Below are 23,680 nucleotides of genomic sequence, written 5' to 3'. Positions count from 1 at the left end.
CAAAAAGAAAGAAATTGATTTCCTGATGCACGGGATTACATTATCGGAATATGTGAGGGAGAAGAAGATCCCCAGAGGCTTTAGGGTGCGCAACACCCCCACAATAGGGCGGTACAACAAAGAATTTGTACGCCGTTGGATTGCCATATTGAATAAGTGTTCCCTAGACCTAATGACACTGGTAGTGGAGGAATCTGCTAGGGAACTACAGTTGATTAGGAGTAAGATTGAAGTAACGGAAAAGGAGTTTAAAGAGCAACTCGTACAGGATCGTTCCTGTGACTGGATGGAGAAACTCAATTCACAGGTTATGCTATATAAAAAAGAATTAATAGCATTTAAGAGACGTAAATTCGATAGAGTCAATCTGGACTATGAGGAGATGAATGTATACCGGTGGCTTGCAGGGAGCCAAGATACCAACCACACTGGAAGGAGATGGCAGAGAAATCAGAGATTCCGGGGTACCAGAGATCGGTCCGCCTACAGCGATTTTCCCTCATCCTCAGGTGATGATTCCACCGATGCTGATGGTCCCTCAACATCTAAAGAAAAGCCCCCTTTAGGGGTGAAAACCCGTGCTGGGCACGGAGGAAAAGGCAATACACGAGAAGGGGCGGCCAATGCAGGAGGAAAAGGAAAAAAGAACAACAAGGGGAAGAAGTAGAGGTTGTCTTTAATCTTTCTAATCATGTGTTGTCAGATGCTGAGAAAGCTGTACTCAGTAAAGGTTTAGGTTTTGTGCCCACCACACCATTCGATGCGTTTGAATGGAAGGTGGAGCAGTTTAGACTGGGTAGACAATTGAGACTTAGAGAATTTTTTTCTGAACAGGACAAAGGAGAACGATCTGATGAGGGTTCTATTTTCAAAAGAAAGTCTCAATTTGACCCTGTTTCGAACAATGTGGCTATCCAGAGTTTTCTGAGAGCGCTTGATTCACAGGTTTTGAATGATCAAAAAACACCTAAACCTTATAAGAATAATCTGACTAAAGCTGAATGGGCAGCCTTGAAAGATTTGAGTAATAACAATGACATCGTGATTAGACCTGCGGACAAGGGGGGAGGGGTGGTATTGATGAATGTAGAAATGTACTGTGCTGAAATTTACAGCCAGTTAGCAATGACAAATGTCTACATGATATTACCCACAGACCCCACTGATGTATATAAATCTGAAATAGATTTGATTTTGGAGAGAGCAACGCAGGATGGTATCATTGATATTGAAATATGTAATTTTTTAAAGGTGGATCAACCCAGGGTTCCGCTGCTTTATACTCTGCCTAAGATCCATAAAAGTATGAGTAACCCGCCTGGAAGACCTATTGTTTCAGCCAGGGATTCGCTTTATAGCAATATATCCAAATTTTTGGACCATTTTTTGCAACCCTGTGTACAGGCGGGAGACACATACCTTAAGGATACTACTGATTTATTGCTTAAATTGAAGGATTTGGGTGAATTGCCCCGTAATACTTGGATGTGTACCATGGATATCAGCAGCCTCTATACCAATATTCCTCACGAGGGAGGGTTGGAGGCTGTTGCTATCACTATTAGGGACAATCCATTGTATGAAGGTCCAGATGTGGAATTTTTTCTTATATTACTTGAACTGGTACTTAAGCGCAACTATTTTTACTTTAATGGCAAATACTATAATCAGTGTTCAGGTTGTGCCATGGGTTCTCCCGTGGCACCGGTATATGCCAATACATACATGTCAGTGCTGGAGAAACAACTGTTCTTTAATCGTGAGGTTCGTGACAATATAGTGTTTTACAAGCGCTATATTGACGACGTCATTATGTTCTGGAGTGGCCCGTATTCCCATCTAGTAGAATTGATTGAAGGGGTTAATGGTTTGGATTGTTCCATCAAGTTTACTTATACCATTAGCCGTGAGGAAATCACATACTTAGATGTTAGAATCACACTGGATGAGGACAATAAAATTAATACCAATTTATACTCTAAAAGCACTGACAGAAACACCTTGTTGAGGGCTGATAGCTTTCACCCTCAAGCTACCATTAACAGCTTACCGTTTTCCCAATTGCTAAGGGTTAAGAGGATCACGAGTGATGAAAACTTGTTGGAAAAGAATTTAAACATTATGTCTAAGAAATTCAGGTCACGGGGCTACAAGGATGCAACTGTGAGATTAGCCAGGAGTAAGGTCATGGCTAAATCACGAGACAGTACATTCATTAAAGGTACGGTTGACAGGTCTAAGGAATCACTTAATTGGGTGCATAGATATACAGTAGCACACAAGAAGATTAGAGATAGTAGTGCGAATCTCTGGCCTATAGTGCAGAATGATATCAAAGATCTTAAATACACCAAAATTAGACATTGCTATCAAAGGGGGAAGAACATCCGTGATTGGACTGTACACTCTGACATCACAAAACAAATGAGAATCAAGGATGGTGTAACCGGACGCATTAACGGGTGCCATAAATGCACAGGTTGCACCACTTGTAGCCACATGATAGCGGGTAAATATTTCTTTCATCCTCACATGGGTCGTAGGTATGAGATTAGACACTCTCTCACATGTACGAGTTCGTACATCATTTACCTCATCAAGTGTCCCTGTGGACTTTGCTATGTGGGGAAAACCATCCGCACTTGTCGAGAGCGGATGGCCCTACATAGATCGGCTATTAGAGCCTCTCTGAGTGGCAAGGGATCTGACCAACCTATAGCAAGGCACTTTAGGGAAGCAAGACATAGTATGGCTAATTTACGCCATATGGTGATTGACCACATACCGGATGATGGTAGACATGGTGATCGACATAAAAGGCTCCTTCAATGTGAAGCCAGATGGATTTATGTATTGGATACAGTCAAACCAAGAGGATTGAATGAGCAACTGAATTTGAATATATTCATATAAATAATGCTGTCAAATGTTTGAGGCATGATTTGTCTATTTTCCGTATTACATCATCACTCTGAAATCTCTATTGACATAGTTTATTGCATTAGATTCTGTTAGAACCGCTATGTGAGTTGGAGTTCATCTGTTTTTATATATATGTCTTATTCATGGTTTTAAATGTATTGTCATGCACTTTTTCTAATGGGTGTTTATTTTTTCCTGTTCAGATGCCCGGATTCCTATGGACCCGTATGAGGTTATGTCACTGCATGTGTGGGCCTGGGGGACTTTTTCCCTCTGTATGTGTGGGCGCCGTGCAGAGACCTGGGCAACAAAGATCACGGGCCGTAGATGCGGGTTGCCATGGGAACGCTTGGTGTTCCACACGCGGAGTGAGAATCAGGCTGCACCAGGAAGCCGGCAGTGACGTGCACAGACGCGGTTTGGAGCCCGGGACATCGTGGAGAGGTAAGGGTATTTAAGAAACATTATGAGCACTGTTTGATTGTAATGCTGCTTGAAAAAGGCTAATAAAAAAGCCGAAACGTTGCTAAGATAAGCAAGACTATTTGAATCATTTAATTGGTTGAATAAGTCCGTAGAGTGCCGTACCTTTGGATTACATGTTGATTTTTTACCAATGTGCACCTCGGCAGGATGACAACAGAAGTGTGAGTGCCGGTTATACGTTTGATATATATATATATATATATATAGTACAGTGCAGAATTTTGGTGACCACCAGTATAGTAGTACAGTAGTCCATTGCTGTATCTTGCAGCTCCGTGTCACTTCAAGTATCCATATCTGTGCTGCATTGTTGTGAGCAGTATATTAGTAGCACAGTGCAGCATTTTGGTGACCAACAGTATATAGTTGTACAGTACAATAGTCTATTGCTGTATCTTGCAGCTCCGTGTCACTTCAAGTATTCATATCTGTACTGCATTGTTGTGAGCAGTATATTAGTAGTACAGTGCAGCATTTTGGTGACCAACAGTATATAGTTGTACAGTAGTCCATTGCTGTATCTTGCAGCTCCGTATCACTGCAAGTATCCATATCTGTGCTGCATTGTTGTGAGCAGTATATATAGTAGTACAGTGCACAATTTTGGTGACCAACAGTATATAGTTGTACAGTACAGAAGGCCATTGCTGTATCTTGCAGCTCCGTGTCACTTCAAGTATGCATTCCATATCTGTGCTGCATTGTTGTGAGCAGTATATATATAGTAGTACAGTGCAGCATTTTGGTGACCAACAGTATATAGATGTACAATACAGTAGGCCATTGCTGTATCTTGCAGCTCCGTGTCACTGCAAGTATCCATATCTGTGCTGCATTGTTGTGAGCAGTATATATAGTAGTACAGTGCAGCATTTTGGTGACCAACAGTATATAGTTGTACAGTACAGTAGGCCATTGCTGTATCTTGCAGCTCCGTGTCACTTCAAGTATCCATATCTGTGCTGCATTGTTGTGAGAAGTATATAGTAGTACAGTGCAGTAGGCCATTGCTATTGATATAATAATATTACTAGCATATAATTCCACACATTAAAAAATGGAGAACAAAAATGTGGAGGGTAAAATAGGGAAAGATCAAGAGCCACTTCCACCTAGTGCTGAAGCTGCTGCCACTAGTCATGGCAGAGACGATGAAATGCCATCAACGTCGTCTGCCAAGGCCGATGCACAATGTCATAGTAGAGAGCGTGTAAAATCCAAAAAGCAAAAGTTCAGTAAAATTACCCAAAATTTTAAATTAAAAGCGTCTGAGGAGAAGCGTAAACTTGCCAATGTGCCATTTACGACACGGAGTGGCAAGGAACGGCTGAGGCCCTGGCCTGCGTTCATGGCTAGTGGTTCAGCTTCACATGAGGATGGAAGCACTCATCCTCCCGCTAGAAAAATGAAAAGAGTTAAGTTGGCAAAAGCACAGCAAAGAACTGTGCATTCTTCTAAATCACAAATCCCCAAGGAGAGTCCAATTGTGTCGGTTGCGATGCCTGACCTTCCCAACACTGGACGGGAAGAGGTGGCTCCTTCCACCATTTGCACGCCCCCTGCAAGTGCTGGAAGGAGCACCCACAGTCCAGTTCCTGATAGTCAAATTGAAGATGTCACTGTTGAAGTACACCAGGATGAGGATATGGGTGTTGGTGGCGCTAAGGAGGAAATTGACAATGAGGAATCTGATGGTGAGGTGGTTTGTTTAAGTCAGGCACCCGGGGAGACACCTGTTGTCCGTGGGATGAATAAGGCCATTGACATGCCTGGTCAAAATACAAAAAAAAATGACCTCTTCGGTGTGGAATTATTTCAACAGAAATGCGGACAACTGGTGTCAAGCCGTGTGTTGCTTTTGTCAAGCTGTAATAAGTAGGGGTAAGGACGTTAACCACCTAGGAACATCCTCCCTTATACGTCACCTGGAGCGCATTCATCAGAAGTCATTGACCAGTTCAAACACTTTGGGTGACAGCAGAAGCAGTCCACTGACAACTAAATCCCTTCCTCTTGTACCCAAGCTCCTGCAAACCACACCACCAACTCCCTCAGTGTCAATTTCCTCCTTAGACAGGAAAGCCAATAGTCCTGCAGGCCATGTCACTGGCAAGTCTGACGAGTCCTCTCCTGACTGGGATTCCTCCGATGGATCCTTGAGTGTAACGTCTACTGCTGCTGGCGCTGTTGTTGTTGCTGCTGGGTGTCGATTATCATCTCAGAGGGGAAGTCGGAAGACCACTTGTACTACTTCTAGTAAGCAATTGACTGTCCAACAGTCCTTTGCGAGGAAGATGAAATATCACAGCAGTCATCCTGTTGCAAAGCGGATAACTCAGGCCTTGGCAGCTGTGTTGGTGTTAGACGTGCGTCCGGTATCCGGCGTTAGCTCACAGGGACTTAGAGAATTTCTTGAGGTAGTGTGTCCCCGGTACCAAATACCATCTATGTTCCACTTCTCTAGGCAGGCGATACCGAGAATGTACACAGACGTCAGAAAAAGAGTCACCAGTGTCCTAAAAAATGCAGTTGTACCAAATGTCCACTTAACCACGGACATGTGGACAAGTGGAGCAGGGCAGACTAAGGACTATATGACTGTGACAGCCCACTGGGTAGATGTATTGCCTCCCGCAGCAAGAACAGCAGCGGTGGCACCAGTAGCAGCATCTCGCAAACGCCAACTCGTTCCTTGGCAGGCAATGCTTTGTATCACCGCTTTCCATAAGCGGCACACAGCTGACAACCTCTTACGGAAACTGAGGAACATCATCGCAGATTGGCTTACCCCAATTGGACTCTCCTGGGGATTTGTAACATCGGACAACGCCACCAATATTGTGCGTGCATTACATGTGGGCAAATTCCAGCACGTCCCATGTTTTGCACATACATTGAATTTGGTGGTGCAGAATTTTTTAAAAACGACAGGGGCGTGCAAGAGATGCTGTCGGTGGCCCAAAGAATTGTGGGCCACTTTCGGAATCCAGCCACCGTGTGCCGAAGACTGGAGCACCAGCAAACACTCCTGAACCTGCCCCACCATCAGCTGAAGCAAGAGGTGGTAACGAGGTAGAATTCAACCCTCTATATGCTTCAGAGGACGGAGGAGCAGCAAAAGGCCATTCAAGCCTATACATCTGCCTACGATAAAGGCAAAGGAGGGAGAATGCACCTGACTCAAGCGCAGTAGAGAATGATTTCAACGTTGTGCAAGGTTCTGCAACCCTTTGAACTTGCCACACGTGAAGTCAGTTCAGACACTGCCAGCCTGAGTCAGTTCATTACCCTCATCAGGCTTTTGCAGAAGCAGCTGGAGAGATTGAAGGAGGAGCTAAAGCGGAGCGATTCCGCTAGGCATGTGGGACTTGTGGATGGAGCCCTTCATACGCTTAACCAGGATTCACGGGTGGTCAATCTGTTGAAATCAGAACACTACATTTTGGCCACCGTGCTCGATCCTAGGTTTAAAGCCTACGTTGTATCTCTCTTTCCGGCAGACACAAGTCTGCACATGTTCAAAGACCTGCTGGTGAGACACTTGTTAAGTCAAGCGGAACGTGACCCGCAAACAGCTCCTCCTTTATTTTCTACCGCCACTGGTGCTGCCAGGAAAAGGATCAGATTTCCAAAACCACCCGCTTGCGGTGATGCAGGGCAGTCAGGAGTGAAAACTGACATCTGATCCGGACTGAAGGACCTTCCAACGATTACTGACATGTCGTCTACTGTCACTGCATATGATTCTGTCACCATTGAAAGAATGGTGGAGGATTATATGAGTGACAGCACCCAAGTAGGCACGTCAGACAGTCCATACGTATACTGGCAGGAAAAAGAGGCAATTTGGAGGCCCTTGCACAAACTGGCTTTATTTTACCTAAGTTGCCCCCCCTCAAGTGTGTACTCCGAAAGAGTGTTTCGCGCAGCCGGTCACCTTGTCAGCGATCGGCGTACGAGGTTACTTCCACAAAATGTGGAGAAGATGATGTTCATCAAAATGAATTATAATCAATTCCTCCATGGAGACATTCACCAGCAATTGCCTCCAGAAAGTACACAGGGACCTGAGATGGTGGATTCCAGTGGGGACGAATTAATACTCTGTGAGGAGGAGGATGTACACAGTGAAAGGGGTGAGGAATTGGAGGATGATGATGAGGTCGACATCTTGCCTCTGTAGAGCCAGTTTGAGCAAGGAGAGATTGATTGCTTCTTTTTTTGGTTGGGGCCCAAACCAACCAGTCATTTCAGCCACAGTCGTGTGGCAGACCCTGTCGCTGAAATGATGGGTTTGTTAAAGTGTGCATGTCCTGTTTATACTACATAAGGGTGGGTGGGAGGGCCCAAGCACAATTCCATGTTGCGCCTCTTTTTTTTATTTATTTATCTTTGCATCATGTGATGTTTGGGGCCAATTTTTATAAGTTCCATCCTGTCTGACACTGCAGTGCCACTCCTAGATGGGCTAAGTGTTTGTGCCGCCCTCTTTGGTCGCTTACCTTAGTTATCCAGCGACCTTGGTGCAAATTTTAGGACTAAAAATAATATTGTGAGGTGTGAGGTGTTCAGAATTGTCTGGAAATGAGTGGAAATTATGGTTATTGAGGTTAATAATACTATAGGATCAAAATTACCCCCAAATTCTATGATTTAAGCTGTTTTAGAAAAAAAAAACACCCAAATCCAAAACACACCCGAATCCGACAAATTTTTTTAAGGGAGGCTTTGCCAAAACGCGTCCGAATCCAAAACACTGTCGCGGAACCGAATCCAAAACCAAAACACAAAACCCGAAAAATCTCTAATTTTTACTGAGGCTCCGTGAATCCAAATGAATCCTAGTGTAGGGTATGACCACAACATGATTATAGTATAGTAAAATTCTACTGGGTAATCATATTTAAAGGGATTCAGGAAAGAAAGACAGGCAAGTGGTGATACTGCTGTCAGCGTTGGGCACAGAGTATGGTACCTACTGTGATTCTACTAAACTTGGTATTTCCAGGTGGTCTCCCATCCAAGTACTGACCAAGCCCAACACTGCTTAGCTTCCAAGATTTAATGGTATTGGGTGTATACAGTGTGGTATGATAGTAGACAGCAATGAATGGAATACAACTCTGTGATCACTGATGAGAGTGCACCTATATAATAGCATTGAGTGAATGAAACATAGGGGTATATTCAATTTCCGTTGGAAAGGATCCGACATCTGAGTATTCAACTGACTCGGCCAAACTCGACAGGTTTTGGAGTTGGCCATAGGGGAGTGCACCCACCTCCTGCAGAGCTCCTTACCAGAAGCAGGGACAGACAGACACCTCTCAGCCACCAGACACCGGGTGCAAATCAGCCAGCGCCCAGTGACAGAGGAGCAGTAGTAGCCAGAGCATGAGACAAGAAGCAGCTCTGGAGAAGAGATCAGCAGGCAGGCACCGGTACTTCCGGTCACGGCCGCCAGGACACAGCACCACTCTCCATCTGTAATAGTGGTCCGCTCCCCAGCCCGAGCAGCTCAGCAGGTAGAAGGCCGTGGTGGGTGGGTAGGGTGAGGGAAGGTCCAGGATCCCGTGGCTCTGGCGGTACGGGTTAAGTGGACGCCAGTCGGGAGCTCTGATGGGGTACGTCTGCACTCATTGCCTGCCAGGCCACGTCCCAGTTCTCGACAATGTCATCAGACTTTTTTAAAAGTTGATTCCGACAATCCACGTGTTTTCTGACATGTCAGGAATTCCCGACTTGTTGGAAGAAAACCAGACCCATTGAATAGGTCAAAACAGTGTATTTCGGAAATATAATTAACTCTGTTTTGGAAATATTAAATTTGAGGTAGTGAAATAACATCCACGATGAAACAGCAAAGAGGTATTCAGTGACACGGACCTATACAGACAGAGACAAAGCTGGGGAAGATAGGTAGATTTGAGTATCATCTGCGTACAAAGATACTGAAATCCGAAAGAGCTGATTAGTTTACCAAAAAATGAGGTATAGATTGAGAAAATCAGAGGACCTAAGAGTAAGCCTTGTGGTACTCCAACTGAAAGAGGTAGCGAAGAGGAGGTGGATTCAGAGAAGCAGACACTGAAGGAGCAATTAGATAGGTAGGATAGGAACCAAGAAAGGGAATGTCCAGAAGACCTAGGGATTGTAGTGTTTGTATGAGAAGAGAGTGGTCAACAATGTAAAAAGCAGCAGAGAGATCTAGAAGAGTGTGGCGTATTGGGAACGAAAGCCTGACTGATGTGGGTTCAATAAGTTGTGCAAGTTAAGAAAGTGTGTGAGGTGAGTGTAGGCAAGTTTCTCAAGTAGCTTGGACAGGCAAGGGCGCTGAGAGATCGGACGGTAGTTTGAGAATAGGGTTAGAATTTTTTTATTTATTTTTTTCAGAATGGGAGTAATCACTGCATGCTTGAACAGTAAAGGAAAGATACCGGTAGAGAGAGAGAGAGAGATTACAGATGTTAGTTAAGGTTGGGATGAGCACAGGAGACAGAGACTTACTTATTTGTGATGGTATAGGATCAAGAGGAGAGGTAGTAGAGTAGCAGGAGGAGAAAATACTTCATCTTCATTTGTGGGATCAAATGAAGAGAAAGTGCCAGAGGGTTCAGGTAGGGGATTGAGTAGGTCAATGGCTGAGGAAGAGCATACCATTTGATCTTGGATCTTATAAATCTTGGTCTTGTGCCTTGAAAGTGGCTGGAGGGTTGGTTGGTTGGTTGGTTGGTTGGTTGGGTGAGGGAGGGTTGAGAAGTGATTTAAATGTATTAAAAAGTCATTTAGGGTTAGAAGCTTGAGCAGAGATGAGAGTTTGGAAATATGTTTGTTTGGCAGTGTACAGGGCATTATGATAAGAGTGGTAGATAGTCTTATATGTGAGGAAGTCACTTGGAATACGAGATTTACGCCACTGGCATTCAACTTTATGTGACAGTTTTTGTAGGTGTCTGGTTAATTTAGAGTGCCACGGTTGACATCTAGGCCTACGTGGAGTGTGATGGGTAGCTGTAGCCACTTCATCAAGGGCTATTTCTAGAGTCTGGTTTAGGTGTGATACAGCCATCTCAGGAGTGTTATATTTAGATGTTAGATATTAGATCAGCAGTGGCCAACCCGCGGCTCTTGAGCCGCATGCGGCTCTATCTTTGCATGCGGCTTGTAAGCTTCCGTGTCGCCTCCCGGTGCCCTAGTCTGCAGTGCCCAGCGCCATCCCATGAGCCAATCAGAGCTTGCGGACCGGCAGCCAATCAGGAGTCTTAGCTATCGGTCTGCGAACTCTGATTGGCTCACGGACCGGCGCCTAATTAGAGAGAATCAATGCCGCCGGAGAGTGGAGACTGAGGAGCAGGAGAGGCGCACGCTGCACTCTCCTCCCCTCACAAGCAGCAGACTGAGCAGTGCAGCAGCGCGGCGGTGAGCAGCACTTGGGGGGGGCGCAGTGTGGGGACATGTGTATCTTACACTGGGGGCATCTCTGGAACTGGGGGGACATGTATCTGGCACTGGGGGGAATATCTGGCACTGAGGGGACAGGTGTTTCTGGTGGTGGGGACATATCTGGCACTGAGGACATATCTGGCACTGGAGGGACGTGTATCTGGCACTGGGGGCATATCTGGCACTGGGGGGACATGTGTTTCTGGCACTGGGGGCATATCTAGCACTGGGAGACGTGTATCTGGCAGTGGGGGCATATCTGGCACGGAGGGCATATTTGGCATGGGGGGCATATCTGGCACTGGGGTACTTGTGTATCTGGCACTGTGGGTATTTCTGGCACTGAGGGGACATGTGTATCTGGCACTGTGGGCATATCTGGCACTGGGGGGGACATTTGTATGTGGCACTGGGGGCATATCTGGCACTGGGGAGATGTGTATCTGGCAGTGGGGACATATCTGGCACTATGGGGACATATACTGTATGTATCTGGCACTGTGGGGGCATACAGTATATGTATCTGGCACTGTGGAGGAATATATGTATCTGGCACTGTGGGAACATATATGTATCTGGCACTGTGGGAGCATATATGTATTTGGCACTGTGGAGACACCTATTTTTTTGGTGTTTTTATATGTATGTGGCACTGTACAGGGGCTTTATTTGTATGTGGCACTGTACAACACGACTAAAAATGGGGTTATGACACAAGCTCATACTCCTACTAACGTCAAACCGAAAGGTGTGTGCAAAAAATGGGGTGTGGCTTTGTGACAACTATGCCACCCCCCCATTTTTGCTCTTGCGACTTCAGCGCGCGCATGATATGGCTCTTACCCTTGACTACAGATCTTTTCTGGCTCTTTGTCACTGACTGGTTGGCCACCCCTGTATTAGATGTTAATATTTAGATGTCGTGCGCATCTAAACAATACAGAAGGGTGAGCAGGTGGTTGCTCAGCTGCTCAATGAAAATGGGTCCATGCTGTGAGGCCACACCCTTTTAGCAGAGGTCACGCCCCTCCAACCCAAGGCCATGCCCCATTTTCAGGTCACGCAGGCATACGACATGTGAGGGTCCTGATTCATGGAACAGAAGTGTTGGGAGGTATGCATACTCAAGCAGAGGCGTAACTAGGGTTTTCGGAGCCCAGGGCAAGATGGAAAATGGCGCCCCCCCCCCCCCCCCCAAAGAAAAAAAAAACATACAAAAAGAAGCATGTGCGCGCGCGACGAAAAAACGAGCGCTCCAGAAGGGGTGTGGCCACTGAAAATGGCCCACAGTGCCAGTTACATTGCCCCACAGTGCCGGATACATTGCCCCACAGTGCCGGATACATTGCCCCACAGTGCCAGTTACATTGCCCCACAGTGCCAGTTACATTGCCCCACAGTGCCAGTTACATTGCCCCACAGAGCCGGATACATGCCCCACAGTGCCAGATACATGCCCCACAGTGCCAGATACATGCCCCACTCAGTGCCAGATACATGCCCCACAGTGCCAGTTACATTGCCCCACAGTGCCGGATACATGCCCCACAGTGCCAGATACATTGCCCCACAGTGCCAGATACATGCCCCACAGTGCCAGATACATGCCCCACAGTGCCAGTTACATTGCCCCACAGTGCCGGATACAATGCCCCACAGTGCCGGATACATGCCCCACAGTGCCAGATACATTGCCCCACAGTGCCAGATACATTGCCCCACAGTGCCAGGTACATGCCCCACAGTGCCAGTTACATGCCCCACAGTGCCAGTTACATGCACCACAGTGCCAGATACATGCCCCTCAGTGCCAGGCCCCACTCAGTGCCAGTTACATGCCCCATTTGGTGCCAGTTACATGCCCCACAGTGCCAGATACATTGCCCCACAGTGCCAGTTACATGCCCAACAGTGCCAGATACATGCCCCACAGTGCCAGGCCCCACTCAGTGCCAGTTACATGCCCCATTTGGTGCCAGTTACATGCCCCACAGTGCCAGATACATTGCCCCACAGTGCCAGATACATGCCCCACTGTGCCGCTGGACCCCCCCCCCCCCCCTGTGCCGCCGGAACCCCCCCCCCCCCGTCACTTACCGGCCGGTGGCTTCTTGTTGCTATGTGAGGGCAGGAGAGCGCAGCGCCTCTCCTTCCCCTCGCCGCTCCAGGTCTCCGGCGGCTGTCTGGCGCCGGTTCGCTAGCCAATCAGAGCTCGCGGACCGGCAGCCAATCAGGAGCCGGTCTGCAAGCTCTGATTGGCTAACGCCGGAGACCGGACACAGCAGCGCTGCTGGCAGCGCTGCTAGTGCTGGCAGCGGTGGTGAGGGGAGGGAGAGACGCTGCGCTCTCCTCCCCTCACATTTAGGGTTGACGGGGGCGAGTGGGGCATGCCCCACAGTGCCAGTTACATGCCCCACAGTGCCAGTTACATGCCCCACAGTGCCAGATACATGCCCCTCAGTGCCAGGCCCCACTCAGTGCCAGTTACATGCCCCATTTGGTGCCAGTTACATGCCCCACAGTGCCAGATACATTGCCCCACAGTGCCAGATACATGCCCCACAGTGCCAGATACATGCCCCACAGTGCCAGGCCCCACTCAGTGCCAGTTACATGCCCCACAGTGCCAGATACATTGCCTCACAGTGCCAGATACATGCCCCACAGTGCCAGGCCCCACTTGGTGCCAGATACATGCCCCATTGTGCCGCTGGACCCCCCCCCCCGTGCCGCCGGACCCCCCCCCCCCCCCCCCGTCACTTACCGGCCGGTGGCTTTTTGTTGCTATGTGAGGGGAGGAGAGCGCAGCGCCTCTCCTTCCCCTCGCCGCTCCAGGTCTCCGGCGGCTGTCTGGCGCCGGTTCGCTAGCCAATCAGAGCTCGCGGACCGGCAGCCAATCAGGAGCCGGTCCACAAGCTCTGATTGGCTAACGCCGGAGACCGGACAAAGCAGCGCTGCTGGCAGCGCTGCTAGTGCTGGCAGCGGCGGGGAGGGGAGGGAGAGACGCTGCGCTCTCCTCCCCTCACATTTAGGGTTGACGGGGGCGAGTGGGGCATGATGCCCTGGACGCCGGCGGCGCCCCCTCTCCTGGGCCTGCCAAGGCGCCCAGGGCACGTGCCCCACTCACCCTACCCTAGATACGCCTCTGTACTCAAGGCTACTGCAGAAGACTTCAGGAAACTTCCAATTCCTTAATTAGTCCACAGGGGAGGGTGGGGGGTGCTGCCAGGGCAAGTCCCAGTGATTTTTCCTAAAGATGCAGTGATTTCTGTAGAAGTCATTGCAACACATTTTCAGTCCCCTAATTGAATAGCAATCATGGAGTTTTTTTATTTCCCGCCCACAACTGAATCTACCCCAATGTGTAGGAATAATATGGTATTCAGGTTACAGGTTGAACACGATGGGCAGTTTGCCTCTATTCAACTTCAATTACTATGTTACTAGTCCAAAAAGGCAAACCATTTTGTAAACTAGAAAACCTACAACATTAAGGTTCATATTTAAAAATCAATTATGCTGTAAAAATATGCAGAAACTGCTGTTTGCACATATTTAGGGGCAGAATGAAGTGCTGCTGGTATGTAACAATACAGAAAGTAGGAGGTATCAGAGATATCGTTGGCTTGTTTCTATCCACTAGCTCTTGCAGCAGCCATCCCATAGTACTCTGGCCCTCATTCCGAGTTGATCGGTCGCAAGGCGAATTTAGCAGAGTTACACACGCTTAGTCTACGCCTACTGGGAGTGTATCTTAGCATCTTAAAAGTGCGAACGAAGTTTACGCAATATTGGGAACAAAAAAAACTTAGCAGTTTTAGAGTAGCTCCAGACTTACTCTGCCTGTGCGATCAGTTCAGTGCTTGTCGTTCCTGGTTTGACGTCACAAACACTCCCAGCGTTCGCCCAGACACTCCCCCGTTTCTCCGGCCACTCCTGCGTTTTTTCCGGAAACGGTAGCGTTTTCAGCCACACGCCCATAAAACGCCGTGTTTCCGCCCAGTAACACCCATTTCCTGTCAATCACACTACGTTCGCCGGTGCGAACAAAAAGCCGTGAGTAAAAATCCTTTCTTCATAGCAGAATTACTTAGCGCAGTCGCAGTGCGAACATTGCGCATGCGCTCTAAGCTGATTTTCACTGCGATGCGAAAAAAAAGAACGAGCGAACGACTCGGAATGAGGGCCTCTATTTGGATAATTAACAAGATTTGTAAAGCCAAGCTTTGCAGATCTTGCTCCGTGGGCTGACACTACCTGATTGCAGGGACGGGTTACCACAGCCGGCCCAAGCCAAGTTTATAGCTTTCCTCTCCCACCCGCAGTATAGTGCCAATATAGAAATTTGCATATTTTCTATGTTTTCTCATTATTGAATGTGGGTGACACTTGGCACATTTATGTACAGCCTACTTTGTGCAATTGGGGGTACCATTTCTCTATTCTAGCTCTCACTGCCTCCGTACAGCTCTCACTGCTCCGCTCACCTCTCACACTGCCCCTTCAACGTTCATACTGTCCCAACTAACAGCTTAATGCCCCCTTCACGGCTCACATTGCCCTCCTCACAGATCACACTCACGGCTCACTGTCCTTCCTCACTGCCCCCACTCTTTGCATACTGCCTACTTACACTGCCCACTGACCCTCCTTACTGCCCACCACTCACCCCTAATACTGCCCCTTTCCAGATCACACTGACCCCCTACACTGATCCCCTCAATAAACTACAGGGGGACAAGTGCTCCAATGTCTAATGGGCCCTACACACTGGCAGATCCGCCGCCGAGCTGCCCGACGGCGGATATGGCCGACGGGCGACCCGGGTGGTGTGGGGGGAGGGCAGTGACGGGGGGGGAGTGAAGTTTCTTCACTCCCCCGTCACTCCGCTCCATAGCACTGCAAGCAAATATGGACGAGATCATCCATATTGGCCTGCATGCACAAGCAACGGGGCACCAGCGATGAACAAGAGAGGGGCCGCGCATTGTTCATCGCTGGTGCCCCACACTGAAAGATATGAACGGTATCTTGTTCATTAATGAACGAGATCGTTCATATCGTTGAGTATTATCGCCCAGTGTGTAGGGCCCATGACAGTTGACAACCTCAGATGACACTGGGCATTAGTTCTGTGCACATCCGGATCACCCTGTAGTTTTGCCTATGGTGGGCGCACCCCTCTGGAGCTGGGTTGCCTCAGGCAAGTGCCTAAATTGCCTATGCCTAAGGCTGGCCCTGCGGGCTCTTAGCGTAGCCCATGTCCAAGTTATTTAAATTGATACATCGAAGCATAAGAAGAAGCCTTATTGCTGAGATACAGTATGCTGTGATAACTAGAGATGTGCACCGGAAATTTTTCGAGTTTTGTGTTTTGGTTTTGGGTTCGGTTCCGTGGCCGTGTTTTGGGTTCGAACGCGTTTTGGCAAAACCTCACCAAATTTTTTTTGTCGGATTCGGGTGTTTTTTTCAAAAAACCCTAAAAAACAGCTTAAATCATAGAATTTGGGGGTCATTTTGATCCCAAAGTATTATTAACCTCAATAACCATAATTTCCACTCATTTTCAGTCTATTCTGAACACCTCACACCTCACAATATTATTTTTAGTCCTAAAATTTGCACCGAGGTCGCTGGATGACTAAGCTCAGCGACCCAAGTGGCCGACACAAACACCTGGCCCATCTAGGAGTGGCACTGCAGTGTCACGCAGGATGGCCCTTCCAAAAAACACTCCCCAAACAGCACATGACGCAAAGAAAAAAAGAGGCGCAATGAGGTAGCTGTGTGACTAAGCTAAGCGACCCTAGTGGCCGACACAAACACCTGGCCCATCTAGGAGTGGCACTGCAGTGTCACGCAGGATGGCCCTTCCAAAAAACACTCCCCAAACAGCACATGACGCAAAGAAAAAAAGAGGCGCAATGAGGTAGCTGTGTGACTAAGCTCAGCGACCCAAGTGGCCGACACAAACACCTGGCCCATCTAGGAGTGGCACTGCAGTGTCACGCAGGATGGCCCTTCCAAAAAACACTCCCCAAACAGCACATGACGCAAAGAAAAATGAAAGAAAAAAGAGGTGCAAGATGGAATTGTCCTTGGGCCCTCCCACCCACCCTTATGTTGTATAAACAGGACATGCACACTTTAACCAACCCATCATTTCAGTGACAGGGTCTGCCACACGACTGTGACTGAAATGACGGGTTGGTTTGGACCCCCACCAAAAAAGAAGCAATTAAACTCTCCTTGCACAAACTGGCTCTACAGAGGCAAGATGTCCACCTCATCATCATCCTCCGATTCATCACCGTGTACATCCCCCTCCTCACAGATTATCAATTCGTCCCCACTGGAATCCACCATCACAGCTCCCTGTGTACTTTGTGGAGGCAATTGCTGCTGGTGAATGTCTCCATGGAGGAATTGATTATAATTCATTTTAATGAACATCATCTTCTCCACATTTTCTGGAAGTAACCTCGTACGCCGATTGCTGACAAGGTGAGCGGCGGCACTAAACACTCTTTCGGAGTACACACTTGTGGGAGGGCAACTTAGGTAGAATAAAGCCAGTTTGTGCAAGGGCCTCCAAATTGCCTCTTTTTCCTGCCAGTATACGTACGGACTGTCTGACGTGCCTACTTGGATGCGGTCACTCATATAATCCTCCACCATTCTTTCAATGGGGAGAGAATCATATGCAGTGACAGTAGACGACATGTCCGTAATCGTTGGCAGGTCCTTCAGTCCGGACCAGATGTCAGCATCAGCAGTCGCTCCAGACTGCCCTGCATCACCGCCAGCGGGTGGGCTCGGAATTCTGAGCCTTTTCCTCGCACCCCCAGTTGCGGGTGAATGTGAAGGAGGAGATGTTGACAGGTCGCGTTCCGCTTGACTTGACAATTTTCTCACCAGCAGTTCTTTGAACCCCTGCAGACTTGTGTCTGCCGGAAAGAGAGATCCAAGGTAGGTTTTAAATCTAGGATCGAGCACGGTGGCCAAAATGTAGTGCTCTGATTTCAACAGATTGACCACCCGTGAATCCTTGTTAAGCGAATTAAGGGCTCCATCCACAAGTCCCACATGCCTAGCGGAATCGCTCTGTGTTAGCTCCTCCTTCAATGTCTCCAGCTTCTTCTGCAAAAGCCTGATGAGGGCAATGACCTGACTCAGGCTGGCAGTGTCTGAACTGACTTCACGTGTGGCAAGTTCAAAAGGTTGCAGAACCTTGCACAACGTTGAAATCATTCTCCACTGCGCTTGAGACAGGTGCATTCCACCTCCTATATCGTGCTCAGTTGTATAGGCTTGAATGGCCACCGACAGCATCTCTTGCACGCCCCTCTTGTTTTTAAAAAAATTCTGCACCACCAAATTCAAGGTATGTGCAAAACATGGGACGTGCTGGAATTTGCCCATATTTAATGCACACAAAATATTGCTGGCGTTGTCCGATGCCACAAATCCACAGGAGAGTCCAATTGGGGTAAGCCATTCTGCGATGATCTTCCTCAGTTGCCGTAAGAGGTTTTTAGTAGAGATGAGCGGGTTCGGTTTCTCTGAATCCGAACCCGCCAGAACTTCATGTTTTTTTTCACGGGTCCGAGCGACTCGGATCTTCCCGCCTTGCTCGGTTAACCCGAGCGCGCCCGAACGTCATCATGACGCTGTCGGATTCTCGCGAGGCTCGGATTCTATCGCGAGACTCGGATTCTATATAAGGAGCCGCGCGTCGCCACCATTTTCACACGTGCATTGAGATTGATAGGGAGAGGACGTGGCTGGCGTCCTCTCCGTTTAGACACTTGATTTACTAATTTTGGGGAGCATTAGGAGTACTCAGTAGTGTACAGTGCAGAGTTTTGCTGATAGTGACCAGTGACCACCACTTTTATTTATAATCCGTTCTCTGCCTGAAAAAAGCGATACACAGCACACAGTGACTCAGTCACATACCATATCTGTGTGCACTGCTCAGGCTCAGGCCAGTGTGCTGCATCATCTATTATCTATATATAATATTATATATCTGTCTGACTGCTCAGCTCACACAGCTTATAATTGTGGGGGAGACTGGGGAGCACTACTGCAGTGCCAGTTATAGGTTATAGCAGGAGCCAGGAGTACATAATATATTATATAGTGAGTGACCACCAGACACACAGTGCAGTTTATTTAATATATCCGTTCTCTGCCTGAAAAAAGCGATACACACAGTGACTCAGTCAGTCACATACCATATCTGTGTGCACTGCTCAGGCTCAGGCCAGTGTGCTGCATCATCTATATATATTATATATCTGTCTGACTGCTCAGCTCACACAGCTTATAATTGTGGGGGAGACTGGGGAGCACTACTGCAGTGCCAGTTATAGGTTATAGCAGGAGCCAGGAGTACATAATATTATATTAAAATTAAACAGTGCACACTTTTGCTGCAGGAGTGCCACTGCCAGTGTGACTAGTGACCAGTGACCTGACCACCAGTATATAATATTAGTAGTATACTATCTCTTTATCAACCAGTCTATATTAGCAGCAGACACAGTACAGTGCGGTAGTTCACGGCTGTGGCTACCTCTGTGTCGGCACTCGGCAGCCCGTCCATAATTGTATATACCACCTAACCGTGGTTTTTTTTTCTTTCTTTATACATACATACTAGTTACGAGTATACTATCTCTTTATCAACCAGTCTATATATTAGCAGCAGACACAGTACAGTGCGGTAGTTCACGGCTGTGGCTACCTCTGTGTCGGCACTCGGCAGCCCGTCCATAATTGTATATACCACCTAACCGTGGTTTTTTTTTCTTTCTTTATACATACATACTAGTTACGAGTTTACTATCTCTTTATCAACCAGTCTATATATTAGCAGCAGACACAGTACAGTGCGGTAGTTCACGGCTGTGGCTACCTCTGTGTCGGCACTCGGCAGCCCGTCCATAATTGTATATACCACCTAACCGTGGTTTTTTTTTCTTTCTTTATACATACATACTAGTTACGAGTATACTATCTCTTTATCAACCAGTCTATATATTAGCAGCAGACACAGTACAGTGCGGTAGTTCACGGCTGTGGCTACCTCTGTGTCGGCACTCGGCAGCCCGTCCATAATTGTATATACCACCTAACCGTGGTTTTTTTTTCTTTCTTTATACATACATACTAGTTACGAGTATACTATCTCTTTATCAACCAGTCTATATATTAGCAGCAGACACAGTACAGTGCGGTAGTTCACGGCTGTGGCTACCTCTGTGTCGGCACTCGGCAGCCCGTCCATAATTGTATATACCACCTAACCGTGGTTTTTTTTTCTTTCTTTATACATACATACTAGTTACGAGTATACTATCTCTTTATCAACCAGTCTATATTAGCAGCAGACACAGTACAGTGCGGTAGTTCACGGCTGTGGCTACCTCTGTGTCGGCACTCGGCAGCCCGTCCATAATTGTATATACCACCTAACCGTGGTTTTTTTTTCTTTCTTTATACATACATACTAGTTACGAGTATACTATCTCTTTATCAACCAGTCTATATATTAGCAGCAGACACAGTACAGTGCGGTAGTTCACGGCTGTGGCTACCTCTGTGTCGGCACTCGGCAGCCCGTCCATAATTGTATATACCACCTAACCGTGGTTTTTTTTTCTTTCTTTATACATACATACTAGTTACGAGTATACTATCTCTTTATCAACCAGTCTATATATTAGCAGCAGACACAGTACAGTGCGGTAGTTCACGGCTGTGGCTACCTCTGTGTCGGCACTCGGCAGCCCGTCCATAATTGTATATACCACCTAACCGTGGTTTTTTTTTCTTTCTTTATACATACATACTAGTTACGAGTATACTATCTCTTTATCAACCAGTCTATATATTAGCAGCAGACACAGTACAGTGCGGTAGTTCACGGCTGTGGCTACCTCTGTGTCGGCACTCGGCAGCCCGTCCATAATTGTATATACCACCTAACCGTGGTTTTTTTTTTCTTTCTTTATACATACATACTAGTTACGAGTATACTATCTCTTTATCAACCAGTCTATATATTAGCAGCAGACACAGTACAGTGCGGTAGTTCACGGCTGTGGCTACCTCTGTGTCGGCACTCGGCAGCCCGTCCATAATTGTATATACCACCTAACCGTGGTTTTTTTTTCTTTCTTTATACATACATACTAGTTACGAGTATACTATCTCTTTATCAACCAGTCTATATTAGCAGCAGACACAGTACAGTGCGGTAGTTCACGGCTGTGGCTACCTCTGTGTCGGCACTCGGCAGCCCGTCCATAATTGTATATACCACCTAACCGTGGTTTTTTTTTCTTTCTTTATACATACATACTAGTTACGAGTATACTATCTCTTTATCAACCAGTCTATATATTAGCAGCAGACACAGTACAGTGCGGTAGTTCACGGCTGTGGCTACCTCTGTGTCGGCACTCGGCAGCCCGTCCATAATTGTATATACCACCTAACCGTGGTTTTTTTTTCTTTCTTTATACATACATACTAGTTACGAGTATACTATCTCTTTATCAACCAGTCTATATATTAGCAGCAGACACAGTACAGTGCGGTAGTTCACGGCTGTGGCTACCTCTGTGTCGGCACTCGGCAGCCCGTCCATAATTGTATATACCACCTAACCGTGGTTTTTTTTTCTTTCTTTATACATACATACTAGTTACGAGTATACTATCTCTTTATCAACCAGTCTATATATTAGCAGCAGACACAGTACAGTGCGGTAGTTCACGGCTGTGGCTACCTCTGTGTCGGCACTCGGCAGCCCGTCCATAATTGTATATACCACCTAACCGTGGTTTTTTTTTCTTTCTTTATACATACATACTAGTTACGAGTATACTATCTCTTTATCAACCAGTCTATATATTAGCAGCAGACACAGTACAGTGCGGTAGTTCACGGCTGTGGCTACCTCTGTGTCGGCACTCGGCAGCCCGTCCATAATTGTATATACCACCTAACCGTGGTTTTTTTTTCTTTCTTTATACATACATACTAGTTACGAGTATACTATCTCTTTATCAACCAGTCTATATATTAGCAGCAGACACAGTACAGTGCGGTAGTTCACGGCTGTGGCTACCTCTGTGTCGGCACTCGGCAGCCCGTCCATAATTGTATACTAGTATCCAATCCATCCATCTCCATTGTTTACCTGAGGTGCCTTTTAGTTGTGCCTATTAAAATATGGAGAACAAAAATGTTGAGGTTCCAAAATTAGGGAAAGATCAAGATCCACTTCCACCTCGTGCTGAAGCTGCTGCCACTAGTCATGGCCGAGACGATGAAATGCCAGCAACGTCGTCTGCCAAGGCCGATGCCCAATGGCATAGTACAGAGCATGTCAAAACCAAAACACCAAATATCAGTAAAAAAAGGACTCCAAAACCTAAAATAAAATTGTCGGAGGAGAAGCGTAAACTTGCCAATATGCCATTTACCACACGGAGTGGCAAGGAACGGCTGAGGCCCTGGCCTATGTTCATGGCTAGTGGTTCAGCTTCACATGAGGATGGAAGCACTCAGCCTCTCGCTAGAAAACTGAAAAGACTCAAGCTGGCAAAAGGCAAAGCACCGCAAAGAACTGTGCGTTCTTTGAAATCCCAAATCCACAAGGAGCGTCCAATTGTGTCGGTTGCGATGCCTGACCTTCCCAACACTGGACGTGAAGAGCATGCGCCTTCCACCATTTGCACGCCCCCTGCAAGTGCTGGAAGGAGCACCCGCAGTCCAGTTCCTGATAGTCAGATTGAAGATGTCAGTGTTGAAGTACACCAGGATGAGGAGGATATGGGTGTTGCTGGCGCTGGGGAGGAAATTGACCAGGAGGATTCTGATGGTGAGGTGGTTTGTTTAAGTCAGGCACCCGGGGAGACACCTGTTGTCCGTGGGAGGAATATGGCCGTTGACATGCCAGGTGAAAATACCAAAAAAATCAGCTCTTCGGTGTGGAGGTATTTCACCAGAAATGCGGACAACAGGTGTCAAGCCGTGTGTTCCCTTTGTCAAGCTGTAATAAGTAGGGGTAAGGACGTTAACCACCTCGGAACATCCTCCCTTATACGTCACCTGCAGCGCATTCATAATAAGTCAGTGACAAGTTCAAAAACTTTGGGTGACAGCGGAAGCAGTCCACTGACCAGTAAATCCCTTCCTCTTGTAACCAAGCTCACGCAAACCACCCCACCAACTCCCTCAGTGTCAATTTCCTCCTTCCCCAGGAATGCCAATAGTCCTGCAGGCCATGTCACTGGCAATTCTGACGAGTCCTCTCCTGCCTGGGATTCCTCCGATGCATCCTTGCGTGTAACGCCTACTGCTGCTGGCGCTGCTGTTGTTGCCGCTGGGAGTCGATGGTCATCCCAGAGGGGAAGTCGTAAGCCCACTTGTACTACTTCCAGTAAGCAATTGACTGTTCAACAGTCCTTTGCGAGGAAGATGAAATATCACAGCAGTCATCCTACTGCAAAGCGGATAACTGAGGCCTTGGCATCCTGGGTGGTGAGAAACGTGGTTCCGGTATCCATCATTACTGCAGAGCCAACTAGAGACTTGTTGGAGGTACTGTGTCCCCGGTACCAAATACCATCTAGGTTCCATTTCTCTAGGCAGGCGATACCGAAAATGTACACAGACCTCAGAAAAAGAGTCACCAGTGTCCTAAAAAATGCAGCTGTACCCAATGTCCACTTAACCACGGACATGTGGACAAGTGGAGCAGGGCAGGGTCAGGACTATATGACTGTGACAGCCCACTGGGTAGATGTAT

The 23,680-nt window shown here is 47.3% G+C and overlaps 1 protein-coding gene and 1 pseudogene across 3 annotated transcripts in view; both read right to left on the bottom strand.

Moving 5' to 3' along the window:
* Nucleotides 1–23,680, bottom strand: part of TTLL10 (tubulin tyrosine ligase like 10) — a 388,939-nt gene that overhangs the window by 333,084 nt on the left and 32,175 nt on the right. The gene's annotated exons all lie outside the window — the stretch shown is intronic.
* On the bottom strand, nt 8,392–8,510 carry LOC134968151 (5S ribosomal RNA; annotated as a pseudogene).

The sequence above is a fragment of the Pseudophryne corroboree genome, chromosome 10 (assembly GCF_028390025.1).
Source record: "Pseudophryne corroboree isolate aPseCor3 chromosome 10, aPseCor3.hap2, whole genome shotgun sequence".
In the NCBI taxonomy this organism is placed as follows: Eukaryota; Metazoa; Chordata; class Amphibia; order Anura; family Myobatrachidae; genus Pseudophryne; species Pseudophryne corroboree.
This window is presented reverse-complemented; position numbering and strand designations above follow the sequence as displayed.